The following is a 20,930-nucleotide window of genomic DNA, read 5'->3' as shown; positions in this document are numbered from 1 at the left end:
TACTTTTTCTTTAATTATAAATAAAACGTTGTGATAAAAGTATAAACTGAGTATAGTTGTAAAGTATGAATATAGAACTACAATAACATGAACTACCGAAATTAATAACCATGTTTTTAGAATTATTGAAAGTAATTACTTACGGAATATTACATCACAACTACGATGTATCAGTTTTTCCTATTCTTATACAAACACAATGAATAATATGATTTATAAATCGATGCAATCGAATCGTACAGATCGCTGAATTACTATTGTCATCTATTAAATTATATAATCATATAATTATAATTACAGTAATCATATATACAAACAGCGAATAGCCCATTTTAGGAAACGGAAGGAATTTGAAATTGAGCCTGATTATTTTAGTTATATCTGCATAATGAATATTTCGGTGATTGATTATGTGGATCCGAAAATTGAATCAATATAAAATTGAAATATATGTCGTTATTAAATTATTATTATAAAAAATAATGGCATAGTAACTTTTACATTTCTTGCTTATATTTGGCTATTGAACAATAAAAATTTCCTAGATTGAGAGAATTTCGTGGAAAAAGTATTAAAAAAATGTTTTTCTAATCTCTTATTGTAGGCATAAAAAATTATTAATTTTTCTATTTAAAATATTTTTTTAATATCTTAATTTTTTCATTTTTTTTATAATTTCTTCTATATATTCTATGTATTCTATAAATTCTAATATTTACAGAAATATAGAAAACCAGATTTTAAGATCACATCGATTTTATTTATAAATTTCAAATTTTTATAAATCTTTAAATTAATAAATATTTCTTGTTAGTTTATAATTTTAGTAAAAAAACTAACATGTAAATCCCTACTTACAATAGAAACCAATTTACAATAGAAACCATTAGATACGGATACAATATCTGCTAGATCGAATCGTACTCTGTACACTTTATGATCACAATAAATTTACAAGTAAAAAATGTTTACATTCGAATGAACATAATATTGTGTCTGCAATATGCAATAGGAATTATATACGTATATAATGTAATCAAAATTCAACTCGCATGCGATTACGAGCACGGAATTCATACATTCCTGTCAGCATTGCTTGTGAGACACTAAACGTTCATAACGTGACTGTACAACATATCTGCATTTATTAGATGCTATAAAACTATGATTTCTGTCCGTATTTCAAGGTAGATATTCTATACGTTTCTTCAAGCAAAGTATCTGTACTTGAAGTATCCTGTACATGCACAACAGAGACAACTAAGTAGCTTTTTAGTAATTTCTATCATATAATGCAAGGATAAACATTTTAAGTAGGGATATTATACTCACAATCAGTTACATAATAATTATGTTCCATGAAAGTAATAAGAACATATTTCATAAAAATATCCTATTTTCGTATTTATTTAACATACTTTTATAACATTACAACATTAAAGATTAATTTAGGTAATCATATAAACGTTGTTTTATTTATTACATTCATTACATGTTGATAGTTCCAAAAAGTGTTCCACAAATATTGAAATATATTTTCAACTACAAATTATAACATCTATTAAAATATATTGCAATAATTAATCATGAATAATTATAATACTCAATTTTTACACATGTCTCTTTATTTGAGATTTTTACTCCTCGTAATGGTTTTCAGCGTCGAAGCGTGATGTATCATGGAAGCCCCATGATAGTCGCTGTCACACGCACAAGAGTGTTATTTCTAATCTTGTGCAGTGGCCAGCAGCTGCATTGGGGTCCAATATATTGTCCCATATTGCATCTTACGGTATTCTAGTCAGTTTCGCTTGATTGGACCTGATTCGATCCACGTACTTAGAGAGATGTACTCACACGAGATGTACGTCTTGCGCAATTTGCACATTATCTTTGATCCTTTATAAAGTGATACGGAAATACATTACAAAAACAGTTTACAAGTAACTTTGATTGCGCTTTATCGACAATAATGATCAGAGAAAAAATCATGTTTTAACTAAAACTATGGCCTACATTTTCTGACTAACTTGTGAAGCAAACAAGATTTCGAAAACCTATAAATTATTATAATTTAAGAATTAGTTTTATGCAAATGTGTCTTATTCTACAGTTTTAAAAAGAATCAAAAAGTAGTAAAATGTGTTTCATGTTTTTCTTTATGGACTAAATAATTCAAACGTTCCAGAATTTTATTAATATTAAAATTTTATTTTTACTTAATTTCTTTCTTTCTACTCTGTGTGTGTGTGTGTGTGTGTGTGTGTGTGTGTGTGCGAAAATTAAGCAAAAATAAAAATTCTAATACTATAATTAACAATACTCAATACTATGAACAAAATCTTAATATACATATATTTGTATTTAATATATAAAACTAGAAAGTTATGCAAATATTTTCTGGAAATATCTTTTTTTGCTCAAATTGAATAAATACAGACAGATTGTACAATCAATTTATTATACATTTTAACACATGTAGACAGAGGCGGACTGGGATCAAAAACGTTACCAGATAAATGGTAGTAGAGGCTTCATATTTTAAGTAATAAGTTTAAGAAGTACCACGTATATGATCAAATGAACAAATGAAGAAATTTAATTATTTATTTGTTCATTTATAAATTTATTTATGTATTTATTTTTATATTTATTTGTTTTATTTAAATAGTAATAAATAGCAATATATTTAAAGAAATACTCAAACATATGATATATCTTCAACAATTGAAATTAAATAGTGTCGACTAAATTACCACGGCATCAAAAAAGTTCCTTTCAGCAGACTCACTCATATTTGATGGACTCTAAAAAAAGCGTTTTCAATTATTTTTTTGGGCCTTGGAGGCATTTGTTCGATTGTCCAATGGGCCAGTTCGCCTCTGCATGCCACTCAATATTTGAATAAATATCTTATTATAATACACGATATGAGGTTATTCGTGACTAGACATTTCTGATTTATCACGTTTAAGACCTTTTGGCCTTATTCAATGCCAATTTAATGCATCTTTGTCATCGCTTCCATCACATAAAATCGTTAGAAAGATTGAGCAGTAATAGTCAAGGATATATAAGAGCGTTACAGATGAATAAATAAAATATATAAAAGTGCAACTACTTCTATGCAGTAAAACTGTTAGAATATCTTTTTTTTCTTTTATATTCATACACAATTTTGATAACTAAATAGAAATGTGTGAATCAAGATTTATTTTTTTTTAACAGAATAGAATTGAATTTTATTTCTTTGTTCAAATCCGAATCGAACTGAATTGACAAAATTTTATTTAAATCGAATCAAATAAAATTAAAACAAATCAAATCATTAAAATATCAATTTTAATTAACAATAAATTATTTATTTTCTGTTAGGTTAAATTTTAATATATAAATAATAAAGAAGATTTCTATCTATATATGTATTTAACTTATCAGCAAGAAGTATAATTTTATAAGATTTTTAATATATGCAAATTATATTCGAATCTCTTAGATTCGAAATTTTCAAATCTAAATAAAATCGAATCTTATTTAATTTAATTTGATTCATATTTGAATAGTTCACACGTCTCTATTAATAAGATAGACTTAAAACATTTTTTTTATTATTCATATTACTGAATAAATTTTTTTAACTATCTTATGATATTAATATATAAAATCGCTGTGCAGATACATTAAATAATGTAAACATATTTGATTTCATTTTTTGTTTGATCTCTTTCGTCGATGTATCTCTATTTTTTAAAAATTTTAAGAATCGAAAGAATGTGCTTTTGACCAGATTTAAAAGCAAGTAACACGGTACAGAGAATATCAATGAAAAGCGCGCGGTTCCGCGATAAAGTAAGCTGTGGGGACTGGCCATCTGGCAATTCTATAGGCCGGTAGGACAATTCAGCTCAAATATAAAATTCATCATATTCGATCTCCTTAACCGTGTACGTCTGTATGACAGACCTACTGCCGTTTGCAAAGCGTTACGCTAAGACCCATATTGTCTATCGTTTAATGCCACCCGGTTAAAAAAAGCCTATCTATCTAGCGACAATTCGGCGATGTTGGCGAAAATTATCGACACTGAAACGATGCTAAAAATAATTTCCGGTTGTTAATATCGAATGACAAGGTTGGTCTTTTAAGAACGATCAGATGAAATTGTTAAGTTGCCTGAATATTTGCAAAGTTACATGTTCACCGCGCGTAAATAAAAATTACTCACATATCCTAAAGGTGACACATATCGGAGTTTCCTAAATTATATAAATTCGAATAATTGTTAAGTGTTCCAATAATATCCTTTGTTGCGGTCGTAGATCAAAATAGAATCTTTGTAGAATCTGGAATAGGTGACCAGAGGGTTCGTAGAATTAGAATATAGATATCTATGGCACCAGCTGACGTATCGTTCTACTCATTATCGTTCTTTTATTCACTTTGTGATATATCCTCCCTGTTGAAAGGTGTGGTAATATTTCCTAAAGCGATTCTTGGCGACACGTCGATGTTGAAGTTGAAATATATTCTTCAGATCGTAGGATCGACGAAAGAGCAGAAAATCGTAGAACTTTGCGAATTGCACTGTCGAAGGATTCGCCTTGGGGTAGTCGTGATGATACGAGTCCGCGAGAGGGAAGTTCGCGCGAAAGTCGATCGGAAAACGCTCGCATTTCCTCTGTCCACCATCGCTCGAGCACAACTGCCGATACCATCCTAGTTCACCCTTGGTTATATAGCACGATACCACGTGGTCATTTAATCCATCGACCAATGAAAGGGTGGCTTTAGACAAGAGGAGCCAATGGACGTTCTGCTTTAAAGCTGCAAGACACGTGTTCTTCGGAAATAAGGGCACAGGAATTACGAGCGAAATCGTATTTACCTTGCTGAAGTTGGCTGATCAAATGGGAGCGGCCTGTCTACCCGTCTGATCATTGTTTTTGTCCTCAATCTTGATAAATCGTATCTCTATCGCATTATCTTTCGAAAGATTTAAAGTAACGAAATCATCTTCGTTTATCACTAGGTCTACATTGTCGCAATAAGACGCTTTCTCTGCAATAAAACTACCGGATACGTTTGCAGTAGTTATATCTTTGCATAGGACATTGCGATCTTCTTATATTTTGTATACATTTCACGTGGAAACATTTCAATTATTTGTTGTTCAAATAACCTAATAGATATGTTCAATTTTCTGTAAAAAGTTGATCGTCAGAGTGGAGTACTCCGTTTTTCCGTTGCGAAAACGATTTGGGGCTTTTCATTTCAAGAGCAACGTTGCGACATTGTATTTTTGCCGATTGTGTAAAGCCATCCTACGAACTTACGTAAGAGTTTAGGCTCTGACAACCTGGCCGCGTTGTCGTTTATCACAGCCGATGGTTAGCTTGGTGATGCTAGTAGTGGTGGTGTTTAACGATATTGTGAAGAGGTGAATCCCTAAAACGTACCCCACATACATACCGACGTGAAGCAAGTATTCCGTTCGGTAAGTAGTGGGATCCGGCATTAGGTCGACCTAATTTGTGTATCTTTCATCGCGTTCTCGCGATCGTGACGGTCGTCATGACGGTCATGGATAGTACCGATGATTTCCGTACACGGTGTTTCTTCGGGATTGAATTGTTTTTTGTTTTGCGATTCCACTGCATGTCTTTTTACATACGATTTTCATGCTTACACATTAAAAAATTAATCAACGCAACTCTTACTACATGCATTATACAAATAATGTGCAAAAACAGTAAACGATCGTTTAATTCGTTTAATCAATTTTCTCAGTGTTATTTTACTGACACGATACGTATCAGCAATTTATACATATTAGCCTCAAATAAATTTCCTATTTCCTACATAAATGTGCGTTCGCTTATCAACACAAATATAATGCAGAAAGGAATTAAAAGCATTTATAGTGAGGAAATTATGTACAAACCTTTTTTTATCTGTACATCTTTCTTTTATCTTTACACCAGAATATATCATTTTATAATTTTAAACTGTTATCGTGCTGCACAATTATATGGCACATTGCAAATTTGCTGATTTTGCAAAAGAAATGTGCATTAATATCTGCATTATTATCAGGTTACTGATCTGAATGAAACTCGAACATGTCATTAATCGCGCGATACAATTATATTGTATAATATACAGCTGGAAAATGTGTGTTTACATTTAACACATTTCACGTATTCGAAACGGTTCATTCAAATTTTTGTATTAATTTAACGTAAAAATATATTAGAAAGTAACACAAACATTATGTAAAAATTAACACAAAAAACATCACACTTTAACATAATTTGGAGCAAATTGTGAAAGCAAAATTCTTCGATAAAATTTATTTATATTAAATTAGGACGCATGTATATTAATCTTTTATTCATTTATCTTAGAATTTATGTTTTAAAAGCATTTATATAGAAAACTACTTTATAATTTCACAGTGTTAAGCTGGCCTTCATTGCACCCATCCGTCCGGTCATCTGTCCGATTGTTCGTCAGCTAGAAACGGCTTAACTTTTTCAAATTTTGTTTTCAGCAATAGATATTCGAGAATCTTAGCTCCACCTAAGCAAATCAATTGATCGCAAGAGGTTAAAGGTCAAGATTAATTTTAACGAAGTTCTCCCAATAATTGTAGGTTTTTCGTTGTACTACTTAATTACATCTAATTGCAAGGGATTAATTTTTATGTTATTTACTCGTAAATTGTGATTTTAATATTAAAAAATATCAATTTAACATAAAATATTCAAATAACATAATCACATTGTCTTAAAAACACCTGGATGTGTTAAAAATTCACACACAAAAAAATTTAACAAGAACCAGTTTTAACACAAGGACAGAGAATGTTTATCTTGTATGATATTATTGAGTAAATATTGTTGATAAAAATTACGAAAAATCATTGCTTCCTACGCAAGATATATACTATTATAAGACTGTACATTATTGCGTCAGCAATATATAAATCTTACTGTTGATATAGATAGATGCTGCATAATAAGCGAAAATTTTTGCGAATCTGTACAGAAATATAGAATCCTTATGGTCAGAAACGTGCGCAAGGAACATCGATGCAAGGTAGAGACAGCAAGATTCGGCCGCTTTGACTATATTTGGCGTGCAATACTGCGTAGTTCTTGATTATAAAGCGCAGATGATGAAAATTTTGATAATTTTTATGAGAAATTAAACTAAAAATCAAATAGAATTCGGAAGTATTTCTATTTTCTTACTTGATCAATTTTTTCGAAAAATTATTTAAAAAAAAACCAGACATTCATAAGCATTAATTTATAGCTCATCAGATATTCAACAGATATACTTCATTGATAACTTATCTCGTTTAATCCATTATGACTTTCACAGCTAATTTAATTTAGTGTAATATGAGAACTATTGTCGCACGCTATAATTTTAATTTGCACATCCTAGAAAACGTAGGCCAGTCGTAATTTGGGAACGATAAACCTTTTTCTTAAACCTTTCTCAAAAAGGTTTTGACAAAATTATTATTATATTCTTGAAATTTCAACTCAACTTCAATTCTAGCTTGACTTTGGACGGTACAGATCTAAACAGAACAACAAGTCATGATAACATCAAAATAACGTTGAAATGAATCGTTACTGATTGAGAAATGATCTTTAGTAGGTCACTTTGAAGTTGACTTCATGATAACTTGTGGTCTGCTTGGAGAAGGCGCGTTTGCTTGCGAGAAAGATTTTGTTGGGACAAGCGAAACAAGTTTTCCATCATTTAAAATGATGGAAAACGAAGGACTAGGATGCCGACTTTACGCCCTTGTGTGCACGAAGGGGGACGCGTGCATCCTCCGTGCAAAGGGGGCACAACGAAGTGAGAAAGGAATATCGCGCGGGTAACACTAGCCGAGTAAGCTCCGGACACTTTTTAGGATTCACAGCTTATCAACCCTGGCTCCTCAGGCTTCCGTCTGCCTGGGCCTGACCGTCCGCCACGAACACACACGACTAGGACTCGTTCCGTTGTTCTATGCCAGAAACTTCTTAACTTACATCTTACTTGCCGCTCGCATTACTCTGAATCGTAGTGATTTCATTCCGTTCAACTGCCGTCGCTTCGCGACGATAATAATCCGCTATGCTACCACAACAGATTACTTAAGATAAAATCGCTTTTCCCGAATTAAATTATAAAATCTTAGGTATAGAGCTCACACAATAATTAAATGTCTGTTTTCTATAGTTGAACTAGTGTGTACACTTGTGGAACTTACATATGTGTGAGGTAGATATATGTTTGATATTTTGCTAAAACGAGAAAAGTAATTTTAGTGTAATTTAATCCAGAAACAAAAACAGATCTTTAGATTATTGAAGTGAAGATTTAAAGGACATGTTAGATCGAAGACACACGAGCAAACTTTAATTTCAAAAGAGTTTTGTAAATTACATCGGGAATGTGATCGTGTTGATTTAATTAATCGATCCTCCAGACTCGGAATAAGTATAACTGGCTATTTACTAGGAATTTATACCATAAGTCACTATTTATCATGCAAATTTATTATAATCAACGTTCAAATTGCGATCTGCATAACTCATTTCTTGGGTTTGCAAAATTTTATAAACAACATCTTTGAAAATTTAAATAGTATTACGATAAGTAGCCAAGTAGATGTATTACTTTTAGATTTGTCTTTTTCGAAACTTATTTTTGCCTTTTTCAGAAAGAAACATTATTATATTTCATGATTTGTAAACGTTACATTTAATGGCGTAACTTGCAATACATGATACAATCTTCCTATATTTCCCATAGAAAGTTATTACTTAAATTAAAGTTACACATATTTTAAGATAGAATTTTGAAGAATTTATCATTAAAATTAAAATCATGATTTGTGTAGGACATTGTGCATATTTATTCATTAAAATTTTACTTTTTTTGGAAGGAAAAAGACAAAATCATCGAATAACTGTCTTTTTCACGAGAAATCATTTCACTGATTATATCGTGATTATACCGTGACTGAACATTGCAGTTCATAATTTATAATAAGTAAAATCTTTTTATATATTTTGTAAAAATTTATCACTTAAAGTCACAATTTAGAACTTCGAAACAAAATTTTAAAGAATCTTATTAAAAAATTAAAATCGATTTATAGGACATTGTGAATGTTTGCTTATTAAATTTTTATGTAATGAAAAACAAAATCGTCAAATGGTTAACTTAAACTTCATTTGTTTGACATAGGAAATGGTTCACTGATGATATTTAAATAACACTTATATAATAATGATCATAATGATAAATAATTATAAATAGTTGCATTATGATACTTTAACTTTAAAACAAATGTAAGATACACAATATATTTTTAAACTTAACATATTATTAATAACAAACAATTCGCTCTATTCATTGTCTCTCAATGCTTCCAATTTTTGGGGTTCTTTAATTTTCTTATCATAAATGATTATGATGTTTTAATCCATCGTAGTTGAATTCGTCGATTATATAAGCACCCACCTTAAGTTTATGTCATATTTCATCTTAAAAATTTATAATGAAATAAGACAGAAACATAAGACGGTTTGCTTATGATATACTTTTCCCTTTGATTTCATCAGCTGCTGCCTCATTGGTTCCTCTTCAAATCTTCATATATTATATTCTATTCTTAATTTGTAATAATGATAAATGATAGCATCATTCGCAATAAGAAGTTTAACCTTTTGACTACAAACATTGTACATATATTTTTTGAGACGTTAGTAAAAGTAAATTAAATTTTAGATGAATAATTGTTTGTAAAACTTCTATTGATTTGACATTATTATTTCATGCAAATTAATATAGAAATAATAAATCAGTAGAACATATCAATAAAAAAATTTATTTTTGTCTTTTGTCTATAATTTTAAGTAAGATTTTCTAAATATTGCAGCCAAAAGGCATTTAAAATTAATAAAAAATTAAATTTAAACAGCTTATTTATCTGTTAATCACGCATGTCCCACGCCCAATATGATACTCTACAAAGCATTTTTATTCAAAAATATTATTGAGAATACAGTATCCCTTTTCTAAGTTGTACGCAATATTCTATTAAGGTTGTCCAAACATACACTTTTGTGTTATTTGGATAAATTTTTTGATATTTTATCCTTGTGTCAACAATCTTATTAATAGAGTTACTTTGTTAAAGGCGAAACATGTAATATTGAAGAAATTGCATAAAAAAATTTAAAGCGCATGCTATAAACAGTTTGAAAATATGTTATAAGTTCATCGACTATAAAAGTCATCAGTTATGTAGCTTAGATGACCTATTATAAATTATCGTACGAGAGTTAACAATATCAGGCTGGGAACATTTACATTATGTATATGTAACGTGTTATCTAATATGTCGAAGACGTAGGATGTAAGTAAAGCTCTCTTGTACAATATATGCGTTCTTGCGTAACAAATTTATGACATACATACACACACAATCATACATATTTCGCATATTATTTTTTAAAGAACAATTATATCCAAATTGTTTTAAAATTATTACTATATCTTTGTAATAAAAGTGTTTGAGGTTAGAGATAGTTACAATGGATTTATTTGTAAAGAAAATGTCAAAAACATACATATATAAAATCAATTTTTCAATTACTTAATATTTTCGTGTAAGCTTTAAATTTAAATGTAATTAAAGTAATTGCCTTTTGAAATTAATTGAAAAATGTAATTTTTATATCTGTTTGATTATCTGAAGCAAAAGTTCCCAAAAGATCCACTTTTCTTTTTCAATCATTTATGACTCAAAAGTTTTCGACATTTCGACGTTCTTAAAATAATAAAATTGTCTCCAAATTTACTAAAGAACTTTTGTTAAAAGGTCATTCTATAATTTCACAATATATGTAAGTTCTGACACAACTTTTACCATATCTTTATTAATTATTTAAAGAAAAAGTTTAACAATAGACCTCGAATAATACAATTTATAATATTATCTATATCATTTTAACATAAAATTTGCAAACATTGTGCAAAAAATAATGGTTTTGTAGTAAAACGATAAATGTTAAACAATATGTATAAATATTGACGCAACTTTTGTGACTTTTTAATTAATTAACTTTAAAAAAGTATTATTTAACAATAGGCCTTGAATATAGTACAGTCCGAAAGATTCTCTGTACTATTTTAGCATAAAATTTATAGACATTATGCAAAAAACAATAATTCCGTGTTAAAATGATAAACAATAAGTTCTAACGTAGCATTTCTTTATTAATACTTTAAAAAAAGGTTATTTAACAATAGGCCTTAAATATAACACAGTTCAGTAGACTCTTTGTATCATTTTAACATAGAATTTACAGACATTTTGTAAAAAATAGTGGTGTTCTATGATTAAACAATTAATGTCTCAAGGTGCGTCGAGATTCTTGATAGCATGTTTTATCATCAAGGTCAAACTCAAAAAACGAACACTATTAGCGTAAAAAAAAATATGTTAACTTCGTAATAAAAGACAATTTCTACGCCAATGAGATTGGCAAGGCTTCTCACATGGAAAAAAAGGGATTAATCTCGTTTACTTCGTGCAGATTTAAGGTTTCTTGTGCAGCTCTTCGTATCTACGCATGCATGTGTGGCGGTCTTTATATACGTTTATATACACATAATCACCAAAATAAGTATGTCTCTTTAAAGCCATATCTCATGACAGTCTAACAATCAGTCTTTTTCGCCTTTTGTCTCTAACTCTTGAATTGATTTAACATTATAATTCATAATTGCGTACCAAATCTATTAACAGTACTTTCAATCATTTTAACATTTAAATAACACTGAACAACAAAATTTGACCGTTTCTATATCTTTTTTTGTACTTTTTATATCTTTTTCGTATATTTTATATTTGCTAATATGAACAGTCACTTCCAATGTATTTTTGTCTGCTGAACATGAATCCGTTACTTAAATTTGATTTTTAGTTCATATTTTTAAGAAAAATAGCATCAAAGATGCAAAAATCGAATCATTTTAAAAGTATTCATGATGTTGTAAAACTGAAAGAAAATTTTTTTCAATTTTTATTACTGCCATATAAAAGTGTCAACTTTTAGCTTTAAAATACGATTTATTCCGTTTCGATATAATGTTTCATTTTCGAGATAGCACAACTTAGAATTACTTATTTCTCATGTATACATAAAAAAGACGTTTATTCCATCACTACATTATGTATTTCATTGACACATTCGTTATTAGTACCACAAAATTAGTAATACAGGAAAAAAGATATTTTCAAGTTACTATATCTCAAAAACAAAAAATTATACCAAAACGAAATATGATACATTTTACAGCTAAAAGTTGATATTTTCGCGTGATATAAACAAAATTTAGAAATAAAATTTGCTACTGATGCTATAATGTCATGATAATCTTCAAAATCGTTGTTTTTTTCTTAAACGTTATTTTTTCCAAATTATGACGTGATAGCCAAATTTGGATAACAGATTCGTATTTAGCAAGCAAAAATACATCGGAAATGATTATTCATACTCTTATTGCAAAATGGTATTAAACAATAATATCACTTAATTAACTATTTTGGTGCAGGGTAATAATTTCAGTGTTGACCAGTGTAATAACAGAATTGCTTGTTCGTATATTTAAAATTCGTTGATTTAGAAAAAATTATAGTAATAAGTATAAAATCTACTGTAACCAATAATTGATATAGAATTATACACTATAAAATTCATATTTCTTGTTGTATTGACTTGTTATATTATTAAATATTTCGATGAACGACTAATTTTTATCTATTGGCTGAAATAGATTTGTCTCTTATTATATCATTGATATTTTTGATTTTCTAGAAAATTAAAAGCAGAAATTTTATAACTATACACTAATAATATCGAATGTCAAAGCAAATTCTTCACCAACTATATTATTTTTAAAAAAAATAAACTTCTTACTTTTTTTTTATGTCGAAATGTTGAAAGCTTTCGAGTTATAAATGAACGAAAAAGAAAAATGAATCTTTTGTAAACTTCAACTTCAGCAAATCAAATAGATATCAAAATTACATTTTTCAATTAATTTCACATTGGAATTTGCTTTAATTACATTTCAATTTAAAGCCTACATAAAAATATTACATAAAAACTTGAAAAATTGCAAATGAAAAATATCTTCGACATTTTTGTTTAAAAATAGACCCACTGTAGACCCACTCTAGAAACAAAAAATTTTAGTACAATGATAGCAATTTGAAACAATTTGGATATAAATGTTCTTTAAAAATATGATAAGAGAGAGAGAGAGAGAGAGAGAGAGAGAGAAAGAAAGAGAGAGAGAGAGAGAGAGAGTTTATTATCTTAAAATTACCTTATGGAATATTATATTTCAATACAAATTCTTCATGTTTCTTAAAAAAACAACTATAAAGATATTAGCAAATTTCTAAGGATTCTATTTATTTATTAACTTTGAAACTTTAACTATCGATAACTACTCCGATCAGAAATTTACTAATTGATTGATTTAAATCTAATCGATGTTTGCGGATCTAATGGACCTGAACATTTTCTTGTTTTTTACAACCTTACATAATTTTACTCCTTGAATTTTATTGAATATAAATATTTTCATCTGTCTAAATGCGTATTATATTGTTCTTGAATTTTGACCTTTATAATAAAAAAATTTTAATTATATTAAATTATATAAAAAATAACGCTTATATATATTTTACCAAAATTTTCCAAAATATATATTAGCACTTCCGTTGTTTTTATACAATAATTACAAGATTATAAGGTAAAGAAAAAGCAAATATTATATCAGTCTCTTCTGTAAAATTTTACAGAATCAAATTTTTTAATTTTTATTTTGCATGAAGTATAACTGTTAATTAAGAAAAAGTTACGGAAAGAGCTCGAATACCTCGGAACATTTTTGAATTCAACTTAATTTACACATTGTTTTAGTAATAATTAAACAAGTTTGCAATATAATACGAATTTTTACATTAAATTATATATAAAATAATGTATACTTTTATGTATATTTTATCAAACTTCGCAAAATATATATTTGCACTTCATTTTTATACAATAATTACAAGATTACACGATAAAGAAAAAGCAAATATTATAGTTTCTTCGTAAAATTTTACAGAATCAATTTTCTAATTTTTATTTTGCATAGGTATTAAGTATAAATATAAATCATTAATTATAAAAAAGTTATGGAAAGAATAATTGCTTGAAAACTTCGGAATATTTTTGAATTTAGCTTAAATTATATATTATTTTTTAGCAATAATTAAACAAGTTTGCAATATATAATAATATGAATTTTCAAGTAAATCCATCTGTTTTGGTTATCGTCGCACTTAATGCGAAGATAAAAATTACCTTCAAAATTTCTTACAAATTTGCAGGAAATTCATTGAAAATTGCATTTAATCCTTAAATATTTAACTGAAATTTTCGTAATTATAATCCTAATTACATATAGATCTTTTCAATATTAATCTGCATTTGATTATACGAGTATATACAACAAATGTTTAAAGATTTCTTTTAACAGAATATTTCTTTCCAATTCAGCTTAAGCAATATTTTTTAGATACTTAACAATAAAAAAATAATCGTATGTAATTGCATTTCCTGGAAAAAATATTTTTACTACACATTTTGAATAATATAATATAATAATGAAATACAAAGTTATCTTGTATTTATTCTTAATTACGAAATATTCTAAAAAGAATTTTTAAAAGAAAATGCTATAGGTGATAGAAAAATTAGCAATTTATGCTTTAAAACGTTCCAGCTACGATTAATAATCGCGCATTATTGAAAGAAGAATAAAAATACTACACATTCATAAATATTAAATTATATATTTCTTAGAATATGTAATAACGCCTAAAATTTTTGCTGTACTGAAGAATTATCGTTTTTATTCCATATTATTGGTAAAATGATTAAACAATATTGTACATTTGTTAGCTTTGCATTGTAAACTGTGTTGTAAATTTTAGGCCTAGATGCGCGATGATATATCGTAACAAAACATCTCGTATTTCGGTAAATATTACGAGTTAAAAAAAAAATTTTATATCAGTCTTTTCGTGAGGTCTTATAGAATCTAATTATCTAATTTTTGTTTTGCATAGGCATCAAATATAATTATTAATTATGAAATAGTTACGGAGAGAGTAATTGCTTGAAAATCTGAGTATAATTTTAGATTTAACTTAAATTACACAATATTTTTTAGCATTAATTGAACAGATTTGCGATATGATAACAATTTTTATCAAGTACATGCATTCTTTTTTGTTTCCGTTGAACATATAATATTATAATGTATAGGTAACGTGTAGTAGAAATTGTTTGGGAATTTAGTGAAAATTAATTGCATTTAATCTTTAAACATTTAATTGAAATTTTTGTAATAACAATTACATATAGATTTTTTTTCAATTTTAATTTGCAATTGATTATGTCTAACAAATTCTATTACACGTATATAACAATTGTTTTATTTTTGTTTACGGCTTTATGAAAATATAGTCATATTATACGTATATAAAAATTACATTTTGATATTTTAAAATTGTTGATACGTTCTTAATATCAAATATTAAATATTGAAAGACAACTTTCATACACTTGGAAAAATGTGTTATAATGAGAAACAATACGACTGAAGTCAATAACCATAATTGGATTTTATTCTAATTACATGCTTCTAAAGTAAAAATAAATTTTTTTAACAATAATAATATGCTATATTAAACAAACTCGAAATTATAAATGGTAACTATTAAAAATAGTAATATGCAAACGCAAAAATCCTTGATATTGAAAGTTTTAGATTTTCATTTACTACATTTATTGCGTTAATATCGAAGATAACAATTAGAAATATTTAAGAATCGTGTGTGTATATATATATGTATATATATATATATATAATTAAATAATTCTCATAAAATAGTAATACAACTGCCAATTGCGTAATTATTTTATTCTTAAAGTTTTTTTACATCGATCCACGAACAGAGAAACGATTTTCGATCAAGTAGCAAAAGATTCCGAAGGATCAGACGCCGCCGGGTCGAAGATTTTTGAGATTCTACGCGGTCCACAATCGCCAATTGCGATTAGATAATTATCAAGACATATGGGATTAAATCGCGTGCTCAAAGAAAGTTTAATACGTACCTAACTGCGGAGAAATCACTGATTTTTTTTGTGGACACGAAACAACCGGAGCCGCATTCGAAGTCGATTCCGAGCGACGGCAGGCAACGCCGTCCAACGCGAACGCGGCGACGATAATTTTTGGCGGAATCAAACGTTGATGATCGCGCGGCTCAATAGCAATGAAAATCAGATAAAATAAAGGAGGCCCGCTAATGATCTCTCGCGGATCCGCGCTTTTTCCAGAATAATTGACATAGCGGATGCTCGCGAAGCGACTGCCTGTATAGGAGCTCGTGGCAGATCAATTTGCCAGTTTCTCGGAGTTTGTCCTGCCATCTGGTACACGGATGCAACACTAGTGGCTTTTATATTGTTCGAAATATAAAATATTTGCAATATCCTCAAGATCATTTCCGAGATTCCTCTAATTACCTATCGCAAGCCCCGCGATTTCTCGCATATATAAATTGGATTCCGCGGGATTAAACAGCCTATGTTCAAACGTTCGTTCGTATTTTCTATTTTTTGCGATACATTGAGCTTTCCGCAGTTTCTTTTTAATGTTTCTCAAAAATATAAGTTGAAGACAGTCAGGAAATTTTATTTCCAATTTTCAATAAGCTCCTTAACAGCGATAACTTTCTATTAGAATGCAACTGTTGCCATTTGACGAGGGTACTGTGCAAAATATGCACATATACTCTAGAATATAAGTTGAGCGTCTTTAGCATAGATTACTTTAATTTCAATGTTATGTCAGATTCCAATAATATGGATTTCTTATCTTTTTCTTTCTTATCTAGGCAATGATTTTATAGTAAAACATGAGATTATTAAACTATATATCTGTAATTTATTATTACACATCTATATGCATGCACTTTTGAATCAATTGACAATTAATTAAACTGCCGTTAAAGTGAATTCAACAATAAGATGTACCTTATATGCACGTGTATAATCCAACTAGGTCGATTAATATTCGTGCTGGCAGACAGTAGAAAAATATCGATCCCCTATGTTAATATTTTACTAACATAAGTCGTTTCATAGAGAAATGTATGTCAATATAAAATTAATATTTTTAAATTATCTCAATTCAAATTTCAAAGATTTTTTAAGTATCAAGTAAACGATACAACATAGCTTTGTACTTAAATATCTAATATCAATTTCTTTTATTTATTTCAAGTAAATTAATAAAATTACTTGATATTATCGCTTCTTTTGAGTCCTATTCATAAGTTATCTGTTACACTGTTCGAAAACAAAAAATACTAATTGTTTTCCATAGTCCTTTGAACACGCTGAATACGAATTCGGTTTACAAATTGTTCTATCATGTTACAATTTTGAAAAATTTGTAGTTAAAGTTGCAAAAAAGGTTTATATTTTCAAGAATTTTTATTCTATTCTAATTATGATATATAACGTGGTGAAGTTTTTATTACAAAAAATTAAAATATGTTGTTAGGACTTTCAGCTCCTGAAAGATTTTTTAGTGTCTGCTATGATTAATAAGATATTCATAAGATATCAGTTAAATAAAGGATTTATTGTGAAAAAAAGCTGTGAATTACATCGATGGCGATTTATAAAATAGCTTTCAGTTAAATACAAATTCGATTGTCAAAACTGACAAATTCAAATCATGAAAGATCTCTATGCATAAACTTTTGCAACAATTCGGACATTCAAGTTTTGACATGTGTTCATATTGAATGTATCATGTTGAATTTGTCAATTCTAATTCGTATTCAATAGCCTAAAAAATCTTTAAGTTTAATTAAATATTATCAATAACAATTCACAACTTTCTACAATAGATCCAATATTTACCATGAATGTCTTATAGCATAGAAAATCTGAAAAGAATTCTTTTTTTTATTCTTTTTTTGATCTACGAAATAAATTCATTTTTTATTTTATTTCTATTTTAAAAGTTTTTTGAATGTTCCAAAAGAATTCACTTTTATATAACCAATTGTGAACTCTTTTTTAGATTCAGAAGAATTCTATTTCTTCTCTTACTATTTCTTAATTTTAATTAAAAGGAATAAATCATTCGTTTTTATAAAATTTAAATGTTGTTTTATTAAAGGTAATATATGTATGCACAAATATTCATATAAATATAATTATAAACCTTTTTAAATTTTTTTTAGTTTATTTTGAACAGATTATACTAATTCATAAAGAACTCAAGAAAATAAATTCTTTTCGAGTTAAAATAGATTAGTTGTGCTATTTTAACCATAATAATAAATAGTCGACACTAAACAATTCATATGCGAGCTGAAAGTCTTAACGATATGTATTTAATTTTGATTAATGTAATAAAACTTCTCTAATACGTCATGTATTTTAATTATAATATGATAAAATACAAATAGTACTTTTTGCAACTTACAAATTTTTCAAAATTGTAAATTACAAATTTTTTATTGTGACGTAATGGAGTAATTTGAAAATCAGATTCGTATTCACAAAGTCTAAAAACCTATAAAACGTAACTACTCTTATTCCGGTGTTCAAAAAAATCATTTTTTGTTAAATAGTGTTATTTACACTGACATGTGCGTGTGTGTGTGTAATATTTAATATTCTCCAATAATATTCTATTTGTTAAATATTGTTCATATATGTTTAAAAAACAGTAGTTGAAAAAAGAATTGCAATTGTATATAAAATACATAAAAGTCATGTAAAAAAGCGTAAGAAAGCTTTTAATTAGAAACAAATATTTACAAAATCAGATCTACCTATAGTATTAAAATTTTGTAGAGAATATAATTAGATTAACTCTGAGGTTAACAAACATATTTATATTATATACGAAAAAAGATCCTAGCATCGATTTTTTCCTCGAGTCTGCCTTTATCAGTAGAAAAATCGCATATTCATTCAGACAATCGTCGTTGCGATCGCAACGCTCTTGAATGCTCGTCGAATAACACAGCGTTTATCGTAAAAGGAAACGCGTCGATCAAAGACTTTGACCGAGACTTCGTACGGTAAAGGACGAGCTTCCACCCTTCCATCTAGATTATCAATGCACAGTACTCTATCGGCCGTACATCGGTATTGCAGTCTTGTCCGTGTATTATTTCATCCCGAGAGTATTCCGTTTCCTGCGAAAAACGCAACGCTACGTTCAGCTACGTCGACAATGTTATCCATTGCCGACGACTAGAAAACACCCGCGCCCTTGTCCCGATATTTATAACGGTTGAAGACCATGTTAATAGATTTCTCGGATACTTCAACGACGCTTTTTACTTTGAAGTAGTGCACCGAGGTATGTCATTTGACGTCATTATTTAAAGAATTTTTTTACATCGACATTCGTATGTGTAACGACAGTGTCAACCAGCGGCGTTCGATGACGCGCGGGTCGTCGATGACGTCAGAGGGAAACACCGCTTGCACTGGAGGGTAATGAACTCGTTGCTCCAGAGAGGATGCGAGGTCACAGTTGATAGAGAGAGAGAGAGAGAGAGAGAGAGAAAGAGAGAGAGGCAAGATACGAAACCAGGGCAAAAGCCAGGGGTAGAAGATAGTGTAAGAATAACGATGACGGTATACATATCGTCAAGCGTACGTCGCGTCGTAGCGTAGTTAAGAAGTAAAGTAAGAATTTTAACGATCGAAACGGATCGTTTCAACATTTAAACGTTCTTGAAAGGTCTCACGGTCTAAGTTTCGTTTAATGAGCGCGTAAAACTTGGAAAACGTTCGAGGAAATTACCGTAATCTGAAAGATTGCAAATAAAGTTTCATCTAAGATTATATAAGAATATCCTAACGTATTTTCTCAATAGCGCTCTTAATACCAAATTATCGACCTTATATGTATAAATAGAATGTATCTGTAAATATCCTATATGTATAAAGGTCAATGTTGACCATTCCCATTTTTTAAACTAAACTCGTGATATTTATGAGAGACAGAGAGAGAGAGAGAGAGAGAGAGAGAGAGAGAATGCATACATGCAAGTACATAACAAATTAGAAAAAATATACTATAAACCAATACATTATAATTATATTGACAAAATATGGCTTATAATAAAAATAATTTTAATTCTTCTAATTAAATTTATATTTCGCTTTTTGTTATAAAATTTTCCGTCTGTTAATCGTATTGTCCGATTTCGTACATTAATAAAATTACAGAGAGGAATGCATTCGCGTTTGCCGCGTCTCCTTGCCCGCGTTTGATACAGACCTTCGTTACGTTGCGCTTGTTGGGGTCGTTCATCGGGGGTGGTTCTATAAATAGCACGTCACTCTGTATATAGGTATTCGGGTCAGTAGGAGAGACTATGAAGACGAGCCAAGGGCGAACTAAGATTTTCTATAAGTGTAATCTTTTCCTAAAATGAGCTCTTTTATTAAGGAATGTATGAACTGTTGTTTTTTTTTATGATATAGTAAAACATTTTAATTGAAGAAAACAAAATTTGGAGAAAAAAAATTTATTATTTTATATTATAAAAAAATAAATACTATGAAGAAGAATTTCCAAAAATATGAGTGAAAATAAAATCAAACCGTAAACGGGAAGTTCATTACTTAAAATTTTACTTGAATTTATTTTAGAATAAATATCATATGTGTTTAATAAAAAATAGAAAGGTGTATTTTTTCATATTTTTTGTCTTACCTGAAAAGGTCACCTAT

General features: G+C 28.6%; 1 long non-coding RNA gene across 1 annotated transcript; it reads left to right on the top strand.

The window, feature by feature from the left end:
• Positions 1-5,502: 5,502 nt before the first annotated feature.
• Positions 5,503-20,345, top strand: LOC147909329 (uncharacterized). Its single transcript, XR_015545553.1, has 2 exons — positions 5,503-19,545; positions 19,611-20,345. It is a non-coding gene; the product is annotated as an uncharacterized LOC147909329 (long non-coding RNA).
• Positions 20,346-20,930: the final 585 nt, after the last annotated feature.

Source organism: Acromyrmex echinatior, chromosome 6 (genome assembly GCF_024713525.1).
Source record: "Acromyrmex echinatior isolate Ae372 chromosome 6, ASM2471352v2, whole genome shotgun sequence".
NCBI lineage: Eukaryota > Metazoa > Arthropoda > Insecta > Hymenoptera > Formicidae > Acromyrmex > Acromyrmex echinatior.
The sequence above is the reverse complement of the archived record's forward strand: the minus strand, read 5'-3'. Positions and strand labels throughout refer to the sequence as shown.